This window comes from Pan troglodytes, chromosome 6 (genome assembly GCF_028858775.2).
Source record: "Pan troglodytes isolate AG18354 chromosome 6, NHGRI_mPanTro3-v2.0_pri, whole genome shotgun sequence".
Classification (NCBI taxonomy): Eukaryota; Metazoa; Chordata; class Mammalia; order Primates; family Hominidae; genus Pan; species Pan troglodytes.
In genome coordinates this window covers 121118014-121135640 of record NC_072404.2, presented here as the reverse complement: position 1 = coordinate 121135640, position 17627 = coordinate 121118014, and the positions used below count along the sequence as shown (strand labels likewise).

Sequence of the window (17627 nt, the reverse complement as noted above, 5' to 3'; positions counted from 1 at the left end):
CTCTCACTCTTTTTTTTTTTTTTTTTTTTTTGAGACAGAGTCTCACTCTGTTGCCCAGGCTGGAGGGCAGTGGCTCAATCTCACCTCACTGCAACCTCTGCCTCCTGGGTTCAGGTGATTCTTGTGTGTCCCATACAACCTCTCTTAGTGGCCCCTTTTCTCAGGGTGACAACTGTGTGTACATCCTGCCCCTATCTCCACCCCCAAATGACAACTCCGAAGACTAGAACTCTTGAGCTTTCAAAATAAAGGTAGAATTAGACTTAAAATCATTGGTTAAGGACTAAAGATATTGTCAAACTTCTTTTGAAAAGCCCATTTTCTTTCTCATTCTTGTTTGACTTGCAGTATGATGATTTTACCCTTCCTTACTCTCCTGTACTGTAACTATACCCTAAACTCTATTTTGAGGACTATCCAGAGAAAATTCTTTAATCCTGCAAGGAATTTCCTCTGAAACCCAAAACACTTCCAAACATTTCTCCACCAACCCCTTGGCCTGTGCAGACAGAATCTAAACTCATATTAACATTAGTCTCAGTCTAAAATCATCAACAAGACAAATCTAATAAGGAAAACAGTAAGGTGGGGCATTCCAAAGTGAGGGGCGAATTCCTGTGCACCCAAGCTGTTCCCTTCCTTCTCCTCATGCAGATAATTTAGAATGGTGCCCAAGCATTGTCTCTCCCACTCCTCACATTCCTCCCCAGCAGAGGGCCTTTCCCCAAACACTCTGAAAGCTCTTTTCATTTGCAGTTTTTTCTTACTAACATTTTTCAGGAAAGGAAAGTTTACTTTAGTGTGCCCTGCTGCCTCATGAGACCATCTGACGATCTCCTTATCTCCGGGGTGGGCCCGGCTCTAGAGACACAGGCAGTCCTGTCCACACTTGGCCCTGAGTGCTGTTTTGCTCAGCTCCCCAGAGAGTTTCAAGTGGCAGAGGTACACAGTGCAAAAGCCCCAAGCCTCAGGCCTGAGGGAGAAGACTCTGGAAGCAGGAGGGTGAGCCTCAGCTTTCTAGCTCAGTCATACACAGGCCCAGGTAACCAGGGGGACACCTAACTGTGTCACTGGCAGGAGGATTCCTGCAACATTGGTGCTGGGTCTGCAGAGATCTCACGAGGGCATAGCGTAGGACCTGTCCATTTGTGTGGTCCAACAGGTAACATCCAATCAAATGGAACTACAGAGCCATGCAGCTGGAGAGAGATCTCTAAGATGGTCGGATCTAACCTCCCCAACCCTTTATTGCAGTAGAGCAACTCGGGACCTACTGAGACCAGACAGGCAACCCAGCCAGAGTCTCACAGGTAGAGAAGAGCTGGACCACTCTCCTAGACATTCCAGGTCCAGCATCCCACCGCTGCCCTTTGTCCCTTGTCACAAATGCAGACTAAGTCTGCTCTGAATATGTCTTCCCATAATCATTTTATTAGAGTTGGGTGTTGTGTGTGCAAAAATCATGCTCAATGTGTTTTTCCTTTGCTCTTACACCACAACAATCATCAACAGAAGACTTCTTTTTTTTTTTGAGATGGAGTTTTGCTCGTTACCCAGGCTGGAGTGCAATGGCACGATCTTGGCTCACCGCAACCTCCACCTCCCAGGTTCAAGCAATTCCCTTCCTCAGGCTCCTCAGTAGCTGGGATTACAGGCATGTGTCACCACACCTGGCTAATTTTGTATTTTTAGTAGAGACGGAGTTTCTCTATGTTGGTCAGGTTGGTCTTGAACTCCTGACCTCAGGTGATCCGCCCACCTCAGCCTCCCAAAGTGCTGGGATTACAGGTGTGAGCCACCACACCCGGCCAACAGAAGACTTCTAAGACCAAACATGTTGGAGTTTTTCCCACCACCAAGCAAGCAATCACTTCCACAGTGGACACCAGCTGAATGTCCTTTAATTCAATTCTGACGCTATCTACCTAGACATTGCATCAGATGCCATAGGGTGAGGGCTCAGTCCCCAAGACTCAGTCCCCCGACTGTCCCACCAGTTGCAAGTCTGGGCCTCCAGAATTTCTGGCCTACTGGCTTCAAGTTGGGACTCTTGCAACACCCTCTTTGGGTTCAATTAATTTGCCAGAGTGGCTCACAGAACTCAGGGAAACACATTTACTGGTTTATTATAAAGGATATCTTAAAGGATACGAATAAACTGCCAGATAAAGAGATACATAAGGCAAGGTCTGGGAGGGTCCCGAGTACAAGAATTTCTGTCCCTATGGAGCTAGAGTGTGCCACCCTGCCCTGAAAGTGAGTTCCTCTTAATCTTTCTGTAAGCATCCACGTGTTCAGCTATCCAGAAGTTCTCCGAACCCTTTTGGGTTTTTATGGAGGCTTCATTATGTAGGCATGATTGATTAAACCACTGGCCATTAGTGATGAACTCAACCCTCAGCCTCTCTCCCCTCCCAGAGGTTGGCAGGTGGAGCTGAAAGTCCCCGCCCTCTAATCCTGCCTTGGTCTTTCTGGTGAACAGCCCCCATCCTGAAGCTACTTACCCGCTGCCATCAGTCAACTCATTAGCGTGCAAAAGACATCATTTTGGCGCTTCTAAGGATTTTAAGAATTGAATGCCAAAAAATGGGTTGAAGACCAAATATATAGTTCACAATATCACAGGGGCAAATATGTTTTTCTGTTTTTAATTCATTGGACAGATAGCGCATGTATCTACTACAAAATTCAAAAAAATCACAGAAGGGTATACAGTGAAAAGTCTCCCTCCTACTCCTGCCCGCAGTCACCCATTCACCATCGCAGAAGGCAAGGCTGTTCCATCCTCCCAAAGATAAGCAAGTATATATGTGTATATTTTTCCTTTTTAAAATAAATGAGTGTGCATTTTATACATCATTCTGCTCCTTGCTTTTTGACTTAATAATGCATTCATTTATTAATCCAGTAAATACAGTACTAAGAAGATCCTATTATGTGCCAAGCAGTGGCTGGGATTCACAGAGAACCACATAGATTCCCTGTGTCTAGAAACTTCCTGGGGGATATAATAGTAAACAAAGAAGTGTATGATGTCAGGTGAAGAAAAGTCAGTGCAGGAAGGGCAGAGTGCTCTTTTGCACAAGGTAATCAGGGAGTGCAGTCGGCGAGAGGGTCTTGTAGATACTTGGCCAAAGGACTCTAGGCAGAGAGGGCACCAGGGGAGAGACGCTGAAGCTGGGGGCATGCCAGGCTCTCATGCCCCTGGGACAACACAGGGATGAGATGCCTGAAGTGTCAAGGAGTGAAGAATGTGAGAAAAGAGATTGACTGCTCAGGGAGGGATCCAGTCAGGTAAATCCTTCTAAGGATGCAGATTTTATTATAAGTGACACAGAAGCCCTTGGATGGTTCTGAGCCAGAGAGAGACATGCTCACTGCGGTTGTTGGGTAGGCAATGCAGTGTAGACACGGGAAAGGTGGGAACAGGGCACCGTCACAAGGTGCTTGTAAAAGTCCAGCTGAGCAGTCCTGGTGGCCTGTATCAGCCTGGTGGTGGCGGCACTGAGGAAAAGCCAGATTCTGAATATGTTTGGAAAATAGGGCCCACGTGATTTCCTAGGATGTGGAGTGTGAGAGAACAACAGGAGGTTAGCTGAGCCTGAGGTTTTGGCCTGAACCACTGGGGGAATGGTCCACTGAACCTGAGACAGGGAAAAGCAGGGGAAGGGAGAAATCTAACCTTTGGTTTGGGACATGTTATGTTAGAGGTGCTGAGTCAATGTTCAAGAACTGGCAGTTGGATATAGGAGTGTGGACCTCAGGTGGAGGTCAGGGTTAGAGAGACAAATTTGAGGCCCATTCACACATAGGTGTTACCTAGAGCCCTGGGAACAGATGGGATTAGAGCAGCTTCCTGACATTTTTCACATCATAGCTCCACTCTGGGTAAACAGAAAGTAAGACTGGGACTCCAGGGCCTCCTGCCCCTCCCAACAGGCCCAGCATCGTCCCAAAGGCCAAGGGGATTGGTTGCACCTGCCACTCCTTTGCAGCTTCTTGCATTGCGTGGCCATGCAGTGTGAAGTAGGGGAAAGAGCCCCTAGAACACAGGGCAGCTCAGGAACTGGTCAGCTGGGTGACAACAGCTGTGGACCCCTCTCAGCCTGGTTGCAGCACCCAGAAGTTTCAAATTATGTGGTCTCTGAGGACCCTTCCTTCCAGCTGTAATGTTATTTGCCTGTAAGTTAAGTGGTATGAGGCGTACAAACGGAATTCCCGTACACGGCCCACATGAAAAAATACATTACAAGGATGTTAAAAGAGAAAGAGGAAAGAGTGTAATCAATTGTGGAGTGCTTTTCTGGGGAGAGGAAGTTAATTTCAAACTTATCGAAAAGTTGCAAAAACTGTCCACCCCCTCCCCTATATATATGTGTATCTATACAGATTGGTTTTTAAATATATATTTATATTTTTAATTTTTTCCTGACCCATTTAAGAGTAAGTTGCAAAACTGTATCCCTTCACCCCTTAATATTTCAACATGTATTTTCTAAAAACAAAGATACTCTCTTACATAACCAGAGTACAATTATCGGGAAACTAACATCATTGATTAAAGCTTATTCAAATTTTGCCAGTTATCCCTTAGGGCAAAAAATAGTTGTTGGCCGGGCACAGTGGCTCACGCCTGTAATCCCAGCACTTTGGGAGGCTAAGGCAGATGGATCACCTGAGGTCAGGAGTTCAAGACCAGCCTGGCCAACATGGTGAAACCCCATCTCTACTAAAAATACAAGAATTAGCTGGGCGTGGTGGTGGGCGCCTGTAATCCCAGCTACTCGGGAGGCTGAGGCAGGAGAATCGCTTGAACCCTGGAGGCGGAGGTTGCAGTGAGCCGAGATTGTGCCACTGCACTCCAGCTTGGGTGACAGAGGGAGACTCCATCTAAAAAAAAAAAACAAAAAAAAAAAGTAAAAAAAAGAGTATTAATCCTGGAGTACATATTGCATTTAGTTGTGTCTCTTCAGTCTCTGTCATTCATGGCCTTCATGTTTTTAAAGATTTCAAGTCTTGGATTTGGTTTACCTGGTGATTCCTTGCAATTGGATTCAGGTTTTGCATTTGGGGGTGGAAGACTTTTTTAAGGGGGTAAGATCTAAGTCTGGCAAGTTGGGATGAGCCCAGAGGGAGATCAGGACAGTGCTGCTGACACATGGAGAACAAGCCCTTTGGGTGGGGGCTGGGCAGCTCAGAAACCTGAATATTCCCCTAAAAAAAGAATATTCCCCTGGTGTGGGCACAGAGCATGTTAAATATACTCTAAGCTCTTGGGCAAGATAAGGGACTCTCTCCCTAGCGGATTTAGTCTCCCACAACCATTTAGATAAATGGTTGTGCATGTAAAATGGATTAATAATGTCAGTGTTTGGAAAGTGCCTGCCCAGAGTAAGCCCTCAGCATGTGGTAGCCATTTTTGTAGTGTAGAAGGACACAGACCCAGGTTATTCTGAATATATCTAATAGATCATTGTTTCTGTGTAGGGATGTGTTGTCTCATTTAATCCTTTGGTGACTTGAGAGGTGATGACGTTTCTGTTGTTTTACAAATGGGAAAACTGAGGCACAAGGAGCACAGCCATTTAGAGAGAGAACTGGGCATTGAACCAGACCTCAGCCATCAAGCTCACGCTGCAACGTGCTGTTTCAAACCCATTAAAGGGTTTTCTCCGCAATCAGTCCTTGCTTTGCTTTGCTCAAAACAAGACTTAAATAAAGACGCCAGCTCCATTTTCCACTCATGTCAGTGATTGATACTTGATTAATGTTCAGGATTGCTGTCATCTAGAGCATAATTTTCGCAGATGCAAAGACCAATTTTGTTGTTACTGAGGCGGAAAGATCTATTTCCTCATAAGTTAGTAAGCAGATTTGGAGGGAAGCATGAACCACAGGGTGTCTTGCTGACTGATTCTGAAAGGAAGCTGTGCCACATTTGGCATTGTTAGCATTTATGGCTGGTGGGTCAGAAGGTCCAAGAAGGCCACATGAGTGTGGCCACCTCCTAGGCTGCTGCAATGCAGCTATGTAACATTCAGCATAGTCACGGACTTCTAAAGTGATCATATCTGCTTTCTCAGTGTCGCCCTGAGTGGCACAGGGAACCTTGGAGAGCTCCCTTCCTTGACTTTCCAGAGGTGACAGTGATTGTTAGAGTCCTGTAAACTGCCTCCTTATGCAACCGAGAATTCTCCTGAAGAAGACTTGCTGCTTGTCAGAGACAGTGAGCCAGCCGGCAGCCTCCCTGGGACTCTTACTCAGGTGCAGCTGAAGGAGTACTGGGTTCCAATCCAGCTTCCTGCCACACACTGCCTAACCGCTCTCAGCTGTTGGCAATAGGAGCAATGTGCTGAGTACCTGGCCCCAGTTCTTGGCACAGATATGTAATCATTCTTGGTTTTTCTTCTCCTTTATTTTCTGTCTGTTCTTTGCCTCTGTGTGGATCCCCTGTACCTCTTCCCCTTCTCTGACTCCCTCAGTAAAATCAAGAGTTATTTTATACCAAAATATAAATCAATTACAGAAGCTGGGAGGCCAGATCTGAGAGCTCCCACTCATCTCTGACCAGGAGAGGAAAAGACCCTTCAAATTCTAGTTTGAAAAGCAATGAGCTTGACCTTCAGAGGTTGGGCTGCCCACAAAGAATCACTTCCTAATTTTGGCTGGGGAGATAAGGACTGGAAGTTGGGGAGGGCATAAGCATGTTGAGAGGGGGAGAGGTGAATCCTGGGATGCTGGAAGATACTCGTCAAGGGAAGCTATAGGATCCCTAGCCAGTGACCTGTTTTGGAGGAGGGCCCAGGCTGTGCGTATGTGTTTGGGAAGTGGGGGTAATGGCTGGCCATCTTATGTTTAAAATTAAAATAGCTTCCCTGGAAGTATGAATATGGAAAATAAACAGTCTGCAAGCTTAGATAAATGGTTGTGCGTGTAAAATGGATTAATAATGTCAGTGTTTGGAAAGTGCCTGCCCAGAGTAAGCCCTCAGCATGTGGTAGCCATTTTTGTAGTGTAGAAGGACACAGACTCTGGAACCAAATTGCCTGCATCCCCATCCCAGCTCCAACATTTCTAGTTGTGCAGCCTTGGGAAAGTTGCTCCACCTCTGTGTGTCTCACTCTACCTTTATGTGTCTCACTCAGTTTTCTCTTCTGTAAAATGAGCATAAGCATAGTACACACATAATAGGGTGGTTGTGAAAATTGGGTGGATTCATGTACAAAAGGCAAATGCCTCGCATATGTTAAGCTTGAGGTAAGGGTTATTGCCTATTGTACTGATGAGAGAGTCCATATGAAAATTGCCACTGGTTATTGCTCCGATGCAGGCATATTTGAGGACACCAACAAAAAGGCTGGTAATCTTGAAATTAGATCACAAGCTTTATTTCAAGGCTAGATCTCTGCAGAAGATAAAGCCAGGCATCTCAACTGTGGGTTAAGAGTCACCTGTAGGACAGAGCATGCTTACTCTTCTGAAGTTCTAGCTCTTGAAAGGAGACAGTTGGGGCTCTTTGCCTCTGTTCGTGACAATGTGTCCTTCGAACAAGGATCTAACACCACTGCATTAGTTTGCGAGGGCTACCATAACAAAGTGCCACAATCTGGATATCTTAAGTGACAGAAATGTATCTCACAGTTCTGGAGGCAGGAAGTCCAAGATCAACATGTCAGCAGGATTGGTCCCTTCTGAGGGCTGCAAGAGAGAATCTGCTCCCTGCCTCTCTCCTGGCTTCTGGTGGTTTGCTGGAAGGCTTGGGCATTCCTTGGCTTGTAGATGCCTCACCCCCATCTCAGCTTTCATCTTCACCAGGTGCTCTCGCTGTGCATGTCACTCTCTATGTCCAGAGTTCCCTCTGTAATGACACAGTCAGATTACATTAGGTCCCACCCTCATGACCTTGTCTTAATTTGGTCATTTGCAAAGACTCTATTTCCAAATAAGGTCACGTTCACAGGTGCTAGTGTTTAGGACTTCAACATCTTTTAGGGAGAGAACCCATAAAACTCACAATTCCTCCACCCATGTCTGAATTGCTGACACTGCCTTCCAGCTGGCCGATCCATCACCCCTCTCTTCCCATCCCACTCACCTTCCACACGGGCTGAAAAATCATTCTTCGACTGCATTTTCACCACGGAGGCATCGTACTGATACTTCTATCAGAAAAGAACGTCAAGCTCAAATGTGTCAAAATCAAACACTATCCTGTTGAAAGGCAAGCTTGTATAATGTTGTAGGGAGAGGATATGACCTGGTTATTGGGTAAAGAAAACTAAGGCTTTATTTTGTGTGACAGACTCTCTGTTGGCCCAGTGCTCTGACAGAAGTTCAGTGGGGGAAGGAGAGAAATGGCCATTTGAGGTCATTTGAGTTGGATTTAGATGAGCCTGATACACAAGACCCTCCCGGAGCTCTGTTCTGTCCTGAGAGGAGGCCCACAGTGCCAAAGAATTCACATCTAGAGCTGAGCCTCCGCACATCCCCACTCTGCTGCAGCCCAGCCACGTGAACTTGGACCTGCCTTTCTGGGGCTTAGGGTTCTCACTGGTCCTGAGGAAGGCTTCAGAATGGAGCAACCACCGGGCGCGGTGGCTCACGCGTGTAATCCCAGCACTTTGGGAGGCCGAGGCGGGCAGATCACGAGGTCAGGAGATCGAGACCATCCTGGCTAACATGGTGAAAACCCATCTCTACTAAAAATACAAAAAATTAGCCAGGCGTGGTGGCGGGTGCCTGTAGTCCCAGCTACTCAGGAGGCTGAGGCAGGAGAATGGCTTGAACTCAGGAGGCGGAGCTTCCAGTGAGCCAAGATCGCACCACCGCACTCCAGCCTGGGCGACAGAGTGAGACTCCAAAAAAAAAAAAAAAAAAAAAAATGAATGGAGCGACCTTTGACTGAGCAGCTGCTGTGTGTATGTAACTTCCTCTCTAATCCTCACAACAAGCTGCTAAGGTGGATGTTGTTATGCCCATTTCATCCACAGGAAACTTCAGAGAAATTAAGAGACCCCAAAGCCCACATTTTTTGTGTTACGTCACCCTGCCTCTTTAACTAACTCTTGGATCAGTGGTTTTTCCATCCCAGCTACATAGTCCATTCACTTGGGAGAACTTTGGGTTAGCGGTTTAGCATCTCTGGGAGTGGATACTGGTATTTTGTGAGTGCTTTCCAAGCAATTTGATGTATTTCTAGTGTTGAGAACCACTGCTGTAAATGCTTTGTGGATCTTGCCTGTTCTGGAAGCCCCAGAGAGTGCACGTTGCCTCTGTGATCGTCGCTAAACTCCTCAGCCTGGAGTCTTGAGCCTTCCACTAACCTCTCTTCTCCTTTCCAGCTTTCCCAACCAGTGTCCCTTTGTTGTAGTTTCACATGTTGTGATCAGCTGCCCCTTGGGTTCCTTATGGGTTGGACAGGTCAGCATGGTGCTGTCTGGCCTCTGCTAGGTGACACAGATTCTGGCTTTCTGGCCCTGACTTTGTTCTTGATTCAGAGATTGTCTGCACCAGGTTTTACAAATTATCTTAACCCACTAGTGTATCATGAAATCAGCAGAGTGGTACATTTGAAAATAAAAGAAGGAAACAGAGTGGATCACAGTAAGGGAAAGGTGTGGAGCTATATATACAGTATATAGTCTTCATGAAAAGTACTTAATATTTCTTACAGCAGGTTCCAGTGCAGTCAAAAATGTTTGAACTGTTGAATGTTTGAATGAAATGTTTGAACCTATACCAACACATATTTATCATTGCTTTTAGAACCTGGGGCAAAATTCTCCTTCTCTTAAGATCATGGAATAGTAGAGGAAAAGACCTAGAGGTCATGTTGCCGACTGATCCCCAATACCAGGGCCAGGCGGCTACACAAGGATCCCTAGGGAACTTGTTGAAAACGCTGATTCCTCAGGCCCAGTGCTGGGAATTATAATTCACTTGGTCCAGGAATGTGTATTTTCTGATTCTGAGTTTCATGAACCTCTGATCTAATCTACTTTCTTCATTTGATATTGAATGACATGCCCAAGGTCACATAGCTCATTAGTGACAGAACTGGGATTCTCCATCCCTTGCCCTCCTCCGTCTTTTCACTCCACCAGTTTCTAGAGAAGAGCAAGGCAGTGGTTCTGGCCCAGACTGCAAGGTAAAATTAACTGTAAAAGTTTTTGAAAATGTGGTTGCCCTGGCTAGCCCCACCCCAAACCAACTAAGCCACAGTCTATGGAGGTGGGCCTGAATGTCTGGCCTTCTGGGCGTGCTTCTCAAACTTTAGGGTACATGCAACTCACCTGAGGATCTTGTTAAAATATAGGTTCTTCTTCCATGGGTCTGGGGTGGGGCATTTCTATTAGGTTGGTGCAAACGTAATTGTGGTTTTTGCCATTAAAAATGGGATTTGAACCCATTTTTAAAAATGGCAAAAAGCGTGATTAATGGGCTCCCATTGATGCTGTTGCTTGTCCAGGGACCACGCTTTCTGTAGCAAGGCCTTAAGGCATGGTTCCAGGTCCCTAAAAGCCTGAAGATTTCTACACCTCTGCCAGCATCTCCCTTGCCTAGCTCAGATTGTACCTTCCAGATTTGCATTTGATCACTCTTCAGCAGTGATTTTCCACTGTATCATTTGTTAAAAGTCAGCCTCCCTAAGTATCTTGTCAGAAGGGATGGACCTTGGTTGCAAATTTTTCCCCCTTGCCCTCCCCACCTCATCCACCTAGTACTGTATTCTTCTCTACAATGTTTACTAAGCTTTGTAACAAGCTCCATGACCAACTTTGGCTTAGCGCTCTGCATCCAGCAAATAGTTATGGCACATCCAACTGGATGGGATGCAAAGGTGCACCAGACCCACAGCCTTTCTTGGAGGAGCTTATTGTCTGGTAGGTGTAGTAAGAAAAATAAAAAAGTCATTATAGCTCATGCCTGCTGAGAGGCACAGATACTGTGCAGAGGGGTTGAGAGCAGGGAGCCGGATTACATGGGTTCAAATCCCAACTCAACTACTAGACAGTTGTGTAGTCTTGGAAAAATCCTTGATCGTCAATTTCCCCAATTACAAAATAGGGATAAGAATAGTACATAATTCACAGGATTCTTTTACAAGTTAAATCAGTTAACGAATATCAAGTGCTGGCAAGTATATGTGAGTGCTAGTATGATTTAGTTATATTGCTGGTAAGTATATGTGAGTGCTAGTATGATTTAGTTATATTGAAAGCAGTATCATGACATTTGTGCTAGACCTTGAAGTATTCATCACATTTTGATATTCAGAAGTGGAGAAAGGGCACTCCTGGTGGTGGGAGCAACATGGGCAAAGGCAGAAAGGCAGACATACAATGACATATAGAGCTAGGAGTTTAGTTTGACTGACACAGCAGTAGTGCTGAGGGGAGCAGTAGCAAATGGGCTTAGAAAGCCACTTGATGTCAGTTGGTGGAAATCCTTCAAGGCCACACGAAAGAGTTCAGCTTTTGTTCTGGAAGTGACAGAGAGCCGTCCTGGAAGATCTTTTAAATCTATCTTTTCATACAAAGGTTGCCCAGTGTGATGTGGCTGTGAGTAGAGCATAATAACCACTCACCCCTTTTAGGTGGTTGTGGTTATTTTCTTCATCCCTATTCGTGTCTGCTTCATGTTGCTGGTGTGGGCTTCTCATTGTCTGAGTGAACATTCAAAACAAGTAAGTAACCTTGGGCCAGGTCACCAAAAAGATTACATAGTACAGAATCCTCCATGTAGACATTGGAACTCATGGCCCCAAGTCTCTGGGCCACTCTTTGCCATTGGAATCTTGTCACCTTCCAGCCACAAAATTCTTAAAAGATCATACTCCCCCCTTACGAGCTTTGAGCAGGAACCTGCAGCTCCACGCTGTTGTTACTCCTTCCGCCCCTTCATTATTTTTATGTTTTGTTTTGTTTAATGAGAATTTGGGGTTAGCTATGACATCACTCCCACCTCCAATTAATTTTATACCCAAGGCAGCACATCTTAGGACACAAGGAGGAGAGGGTGGGTGAAGAGTCCCCCTCCCCTCTAAGTCTTAACCCTATATGGTCAAATGATAGGCTAATTCTTAACACACACACACACACACACACACACACACGGGCACGTTAGTAGGCAGCATTCTAGAGCTGCATGCTACTATGTGACCTAATGGCAAATTGTTTAACTTCTCTACATAGCCAAGTGTAGCATGAGGATTATAAGAGTATCTACTTCGTGGAATTGTCATGAGGATGAACTGAGTTTAGTACAAGTAAAGCAGTTAGGACCGTGTGCTCTGCACATGATCAGTGATCAATAAGCATTAGCTAATATTGTTACAATGGAGGAAGTTTGAAAAGTTTATTAGAGTAAGAAGGAAGATTTAATCACCATTTGGGAAAGGCACAAAAGAGTTTATCAAAGCATTGTATGTGAAAATCTATGGCAATACATTTGAAAATCTAGAGGAAATGGAGAAGTTCTTGGCAAAATAAAATGTCCCCAAAGAGGTGGAACACCTGAATAGACCAATAATCATAAAATACATTAGAAATTTTATTAAAGAGATTCCCTTTTTTAAAAGTCCTCATGGTCTTATAACCGGGTACTAGCTAGTCTTCAAAAACCAGATAGATCCTTTGTTATTCAAACTATTTCAGACCATAGCATAAGATGAAAATTTCCCACAATTCGTTTTATGAAGCCAGCATGACCTGAATACCCAAACCTAAAAAGAACACATCTCTTCTATCTCAAAAGCTTTGAGAAAAAAAGGTTATCTTAACAGAGAAAGATGGAGAAGAAAGTAAGACTCTGTGTGCACAACATGTACTTGCTTTAAAGCAGTGGGTCTCCACCTGGGCAGCACCAGCCCCCACTCCCAGAGATCCTGATTTAATTAGTCTGGGGAAGAGCTGGTCCGTAAATATGTTTTCCAGCTCTCTGGAACAATTGCTTTAGGGGAACTGGAAATTATATAAGCCCACAGGCCTGGTTTACAGCTCCAATCTGTCCCATCTCAACAAAAGTTCAAGAAGAGACTTTTTGCCCAAACTTTGGCATGATCAGAGGTAAGAGAGCCATTCTTTGGCCATAGATGTGCCAAATCTCCCATCAGAGCCTTAAACATGTTCCACAAAACTGCAATTGCCATAGCTTCAGAGACCAGAGACCTAGCCAGGAACAAACCACTCATATTTTTAAGTTCTGGGCCAGCAACCTTGCCTGCTGCAAAAGAAGGCCAGGAAAACCCAGAGAGAGTTTTCATCACTAGAATCCAATGGGATTTTAATGACAGACCTGTTCATTATCGTGCTGCAAGGTAATTAAGCACACGTGGCAAACAGTTCACATAAATAATTAAATAGCAATGTGTGCACACAGTCAATCCATGTTTTCAGCTTCCCTGTTCCTCATGCATTCTGCATTTCCTATATTCAGCCCCAATATGGATAGGACTGTTGCCACTCGGTGACTGAAGCCTCATCACTCAGTCCTGGGAAGCCCACAGAAGAGGGAGGGACTGGATCCTATTTCTCCAGTGGTTGGTGTCCCCTGACAAGGAACTCTAGAGTCCCTTTGGATCACCCATCTTCAGAAGCCAAGAAAATGATTAGCTTTACTGTCTGTCTTCAGCCCCAGTTTTTAAGGGTAAATCTAGTTTCAATCCCTTGTTTCATTAAATAATAAGTATAAGGCAACTTGAACAATTCTTACCATAAAACAATATCAAAAATAAATAAGTGAGTGGATTGGTGGCTTAGGTTTGATTAATATAGATTTGATTAATTAATATATGATTAATTAATTATATTCCTGTATACCCCACACTACCTCCCATCCATAGCAGGAAATCTCACTGGGTCCTCAGAGTCATTGCAACATTCAACAAAGTGAAAAGAAAAGACAAATAATGCCAAGGGGTGGTGCTGAAATGGTCTAATGTCTGGTGTTTGCTTTATAATCTTCCCAAAAAACAACATTTAGGGGGTGGGAATAGATTAAACAGGATTAACAGGATATTAATTGTTGAAACTGGGTAGTAGGCATATGTGGTGTTTGTTGCACTTTTCTCTTTTTGTGTATGTTTGAAATTTTTCCATAAATTCAAAGCATACAAGGGAGAATGTTGGGTCCAGTCTTTCTTGCCAGCTACAAGATCTCATCGCAAAGGTCTCTATGCCTATTGCCAGAGCCCTCTTGAATAAAGTGTGCCTTACCATGTTAAAAAAATAATAATAATACAAGAGAAAGACAACATGTTAATAGGGATGAGCTTCCATTAGCACATAACTTGATGGAAGGTCCTGGACCCTGAAATCACGGGGAATATCCCAAAAGAAGGACTGGAGTCTCAGTGTAGATACGCTTCTTGTGGTTGGCAGTGTTTATACAATGCCTGGCTGAGCTAGTACTGTATAAAAGGTATCCAGCAGATATCATCATTATTATTGTAGATGTTGTTATTATAGCCCAGGACAAGGGGATCTAGTGGGAAAGTGGCTGAGGAAAAAAGGATTTCTTCGAGGTATTTAATTTGAAATTGTTTTAGCCCTTATAGATGAGAATGCACAGAGGAGAAGTGTGAGTCTTTGTTCCCATAGAATTATTTCACCAGCTCAGTCTGGCAGCCTCCACCTTTTCAGTTAATGCTGACAATGTCAGGCACTCTGTCAGGAAAGGAAAGCATAAGTGTGGAGACTAGAAAGTTCCAGAGCTTATGGAGAGATCTGTTCATGGCTCCAGGAAGAATGTTCTAATAGGTATTCTCTCTTTGCTTGCTCCTTTACCTTCTTGCTTTGTCCCATATTTGTATTCTCTCTCACTCTCTCTCTCTCTATTCACTTTGATTAGAGTTTGGAAGACTTAGAATATCTTCCTTTTGAATAGGGCCTGGTCTGGTCAATGATGTTTACATGTCAACATTCAGGAATCACTTTCATTTACTCTCAAGCTCCATCATGTAAGAAACTCCAAAGCCAGCCAGGTAAAAAAAAAAAAACAAAAAAAAAAACATGAAAGGAGGTTGCTAAAACTTCAGAACAGCACACAATAGCCAACAGAGCCTCAGCTGGAGGGCAAGGAGGGCAGGAAGAGCTGGTGCACGCTTGAGTCAGATGTTAACCAAAGATTATTGATGGTCTACTTAATCTGCAGAGGATCACCTTGACGGGAGCTGGGCTGCCTGTCCTGATTTCTGTCCAACTGTGGAATTTCTGAGTGATGGCATATTGGCCTCGCCAGCTGCAGCAGCTGCCCCGGGCTCTGAGGCCCACTGAGAGGCAGTATGAGGAAAGGACTGTAGTTAGGTTTTTTTGTTTGTTTGGTTTGTTTGGGTTTTTGGTTTCGTTTTTAGCATTTACTGACTGAGAATCCCTTATATGTATTTAGGACTTCATGATGTGGAAAGCTTATTTTATTTCTGAATCATCTCATTGGACGTTCCCAGCATCCCTGTAAGGTGGGCTGACCAGAGGTCTCAAACCCATGTTTACAGATGAGGAAACTAATACTCAGAATTTAGTGATTTTTACAGAGCTACAACTAAATTATTAAGTTCCCTGCCATTAGGAGGGTTAACAATCCAGAGAGAAAGATAAGATGATGTGCCAAATACTATCTTAAATATGCAGTGGCTGGAATTTGGCTGGGGCTCAAAAGGATTGAAAGCATCGATGGGTGGATGGATGGATGGATGGATGGATGGATGGATGGATGGATGGATGATGGATGGATGGATGATGGATGATGGATGGATGGATGATGGATGATGGATGGATGGATGGGTGGGTGGATGGGTGGATGGATGGAAGGATAGATGGATGGATGGATGGATGGATGGATGGATGGATGGATGGATGGATGGGTGGACGGATGGAGGGGTGGATGGATGGGTGGTTGGGTGGATGGATGGAAGGATGGATGGATGGGTGGATGGATGAATGGATGGATGGGTGGATGGATGGACCTCCTGGAGGTCAAAAAGTGGATCTTACTCACCTTTGTACCCCTGGTGCCCACTACAATGCTTTGACATATAGGACCTACTCAGTAAATATTTGTTGAATGAATAATCTGCTTGTCTATGCATATACTTTGTATGTAGGTAACTTTCTGAGCTTTAAAGAATGGAAAGGACTGACAAATGCATTGTGGATACAATTATTTATCAGCACATATGATTCACCATATTGTGATGTAGAAAATCACCCATTCATTCATGTATTTCTTCAGTAGATATTTTTGAGTGCCAAGTATCTACTAGATTCTATCTAGGTATTGGTAATGCAACAGTGAACCAAAGCAGATGAAAACAGGTAAAGCCCCTGCTTTCATGGAAATCGCCTTTTAATGGGCAACAGCAGGCAGCAAGCAACTAAATAGACAATATGTTAGTACTGAGAAAGAAAAGTGAAGCTGATGAGGTAAAAGGGAGTGATGATGTAGGGTTGCTATTTTCACCACAAAGGTTTCTCTGATACAGTGTCATTTGAGCAGAGACCCAAAAGAATTGAGGAGACAAGTCAGGAGGTTTTTAAGGGGAGTAACATTCCAGTCAGAAGAAACAGCAGGTGCAACAGCACTGAGGCAGGAACATGCTTGGTGGGTTTGAGGAACAGCTATGAGCCCAGCGTGACTGGAGGGGGAAGTAAACGAGGCAGACAGCTACAGGAGATTAAAGGGATTTGAGCAGAAGAGTGATGGATCTCCAAAGCTACTGCTGCCATCTAAATTAGCTGCTAGTGTGGTGAAGGGTTACCCACAGACCTGATGGTGATCCCACCCCTGCCAACGTAGGCACCATGTTGCTTGGTATTGACCTACAATGCCCACTCAGAACAACTGCATACTCAGCAGTTGTCCCTGGGTGCTGGAGGGGCCTTGGGAGTCCATGGTCCCAAGCTGCTAAATCAAACTATGAATTTATTTCCACTATCATCTGAAGTAGTTGTGACCTCATAGTCCTAAAACTTCTCCCAAGGGAAAAAAAAATCCATAATTCATATACATTAGTAATCTGTACTTAGGTTTATTTAGATTTTGGCTTTTATTGTCGCCCAGACTGGGATGCAGGGGAGCAATATCAGCTCACTGCCACCTCTTTCTCCCAGGTTCAAGCAATGCTCCTGCCTCAGCATCCTGAGTAGATGGGACTACAGGCACGCACCACCACGCCCAGTGAATTTTTTTTGTATTTTTTAGTAGAGACAGGGTTTCACGATGTTGGTCAGGCTAGTCTCGAACCCCTGACCTAAGGTGATCTGCCCACCTTGGCCTCTCAAAGTGTTGGGATTACAGGAGTGAGCCAACACACCTGGCTTATTTTGGCTTTTGTTTTGTTTTGTTTTGTTTTGTTTTGTTTTGTTTTTTGAGACAGTTTCACTTTGTCCCCCACGCTGGAGTACAGTGTCACAATCTCAGCTCACTGCAACCTCCGACTCCCGGGTTCAAGCGATTCTCCTTCCTCAGCCTCCCGAAAAGCTGGGATTACAGGCGCCCGCTACCATGCCCGGCTAATTTTTGTATTTTTAGTAGAGATGGGGTTTCACCATATTGGCCAGGCTGGTCTCAAACTCCTGACCTCAGGTGATCCACCTGCCTCAGGCTCCCAAAATGCTGGAATTACAGGC

At 44.6% G+C, this 17627-nt stretch overlaps 1 protein-coding gene across 20 annotated transcripts in view; it reads left to right on the top strand.

Moving 5' to 3' along the window:
- ATXN7L1 (ataxin 7 like 1) overlaps window positions 1-17627 on the top strand; it is a 267713-nt gene that overhangs the window by 123230 nt on the left and 126856 nt on the right. Inside the window, exon 4 of one of the 20 annotated variants that reach the window (XM_003318735.6) lies at window positions 1-17627. This exon is cut by the window's left edge and continues 11809 nt beyond it. The exons of the other annotated variants lie outside the window; for them this stretch is intronic. The gene's annotated coding sequence lies outside the window, so the exon portion shown is untranslated. 20 annotated transcript variants of the gene reach the window in all.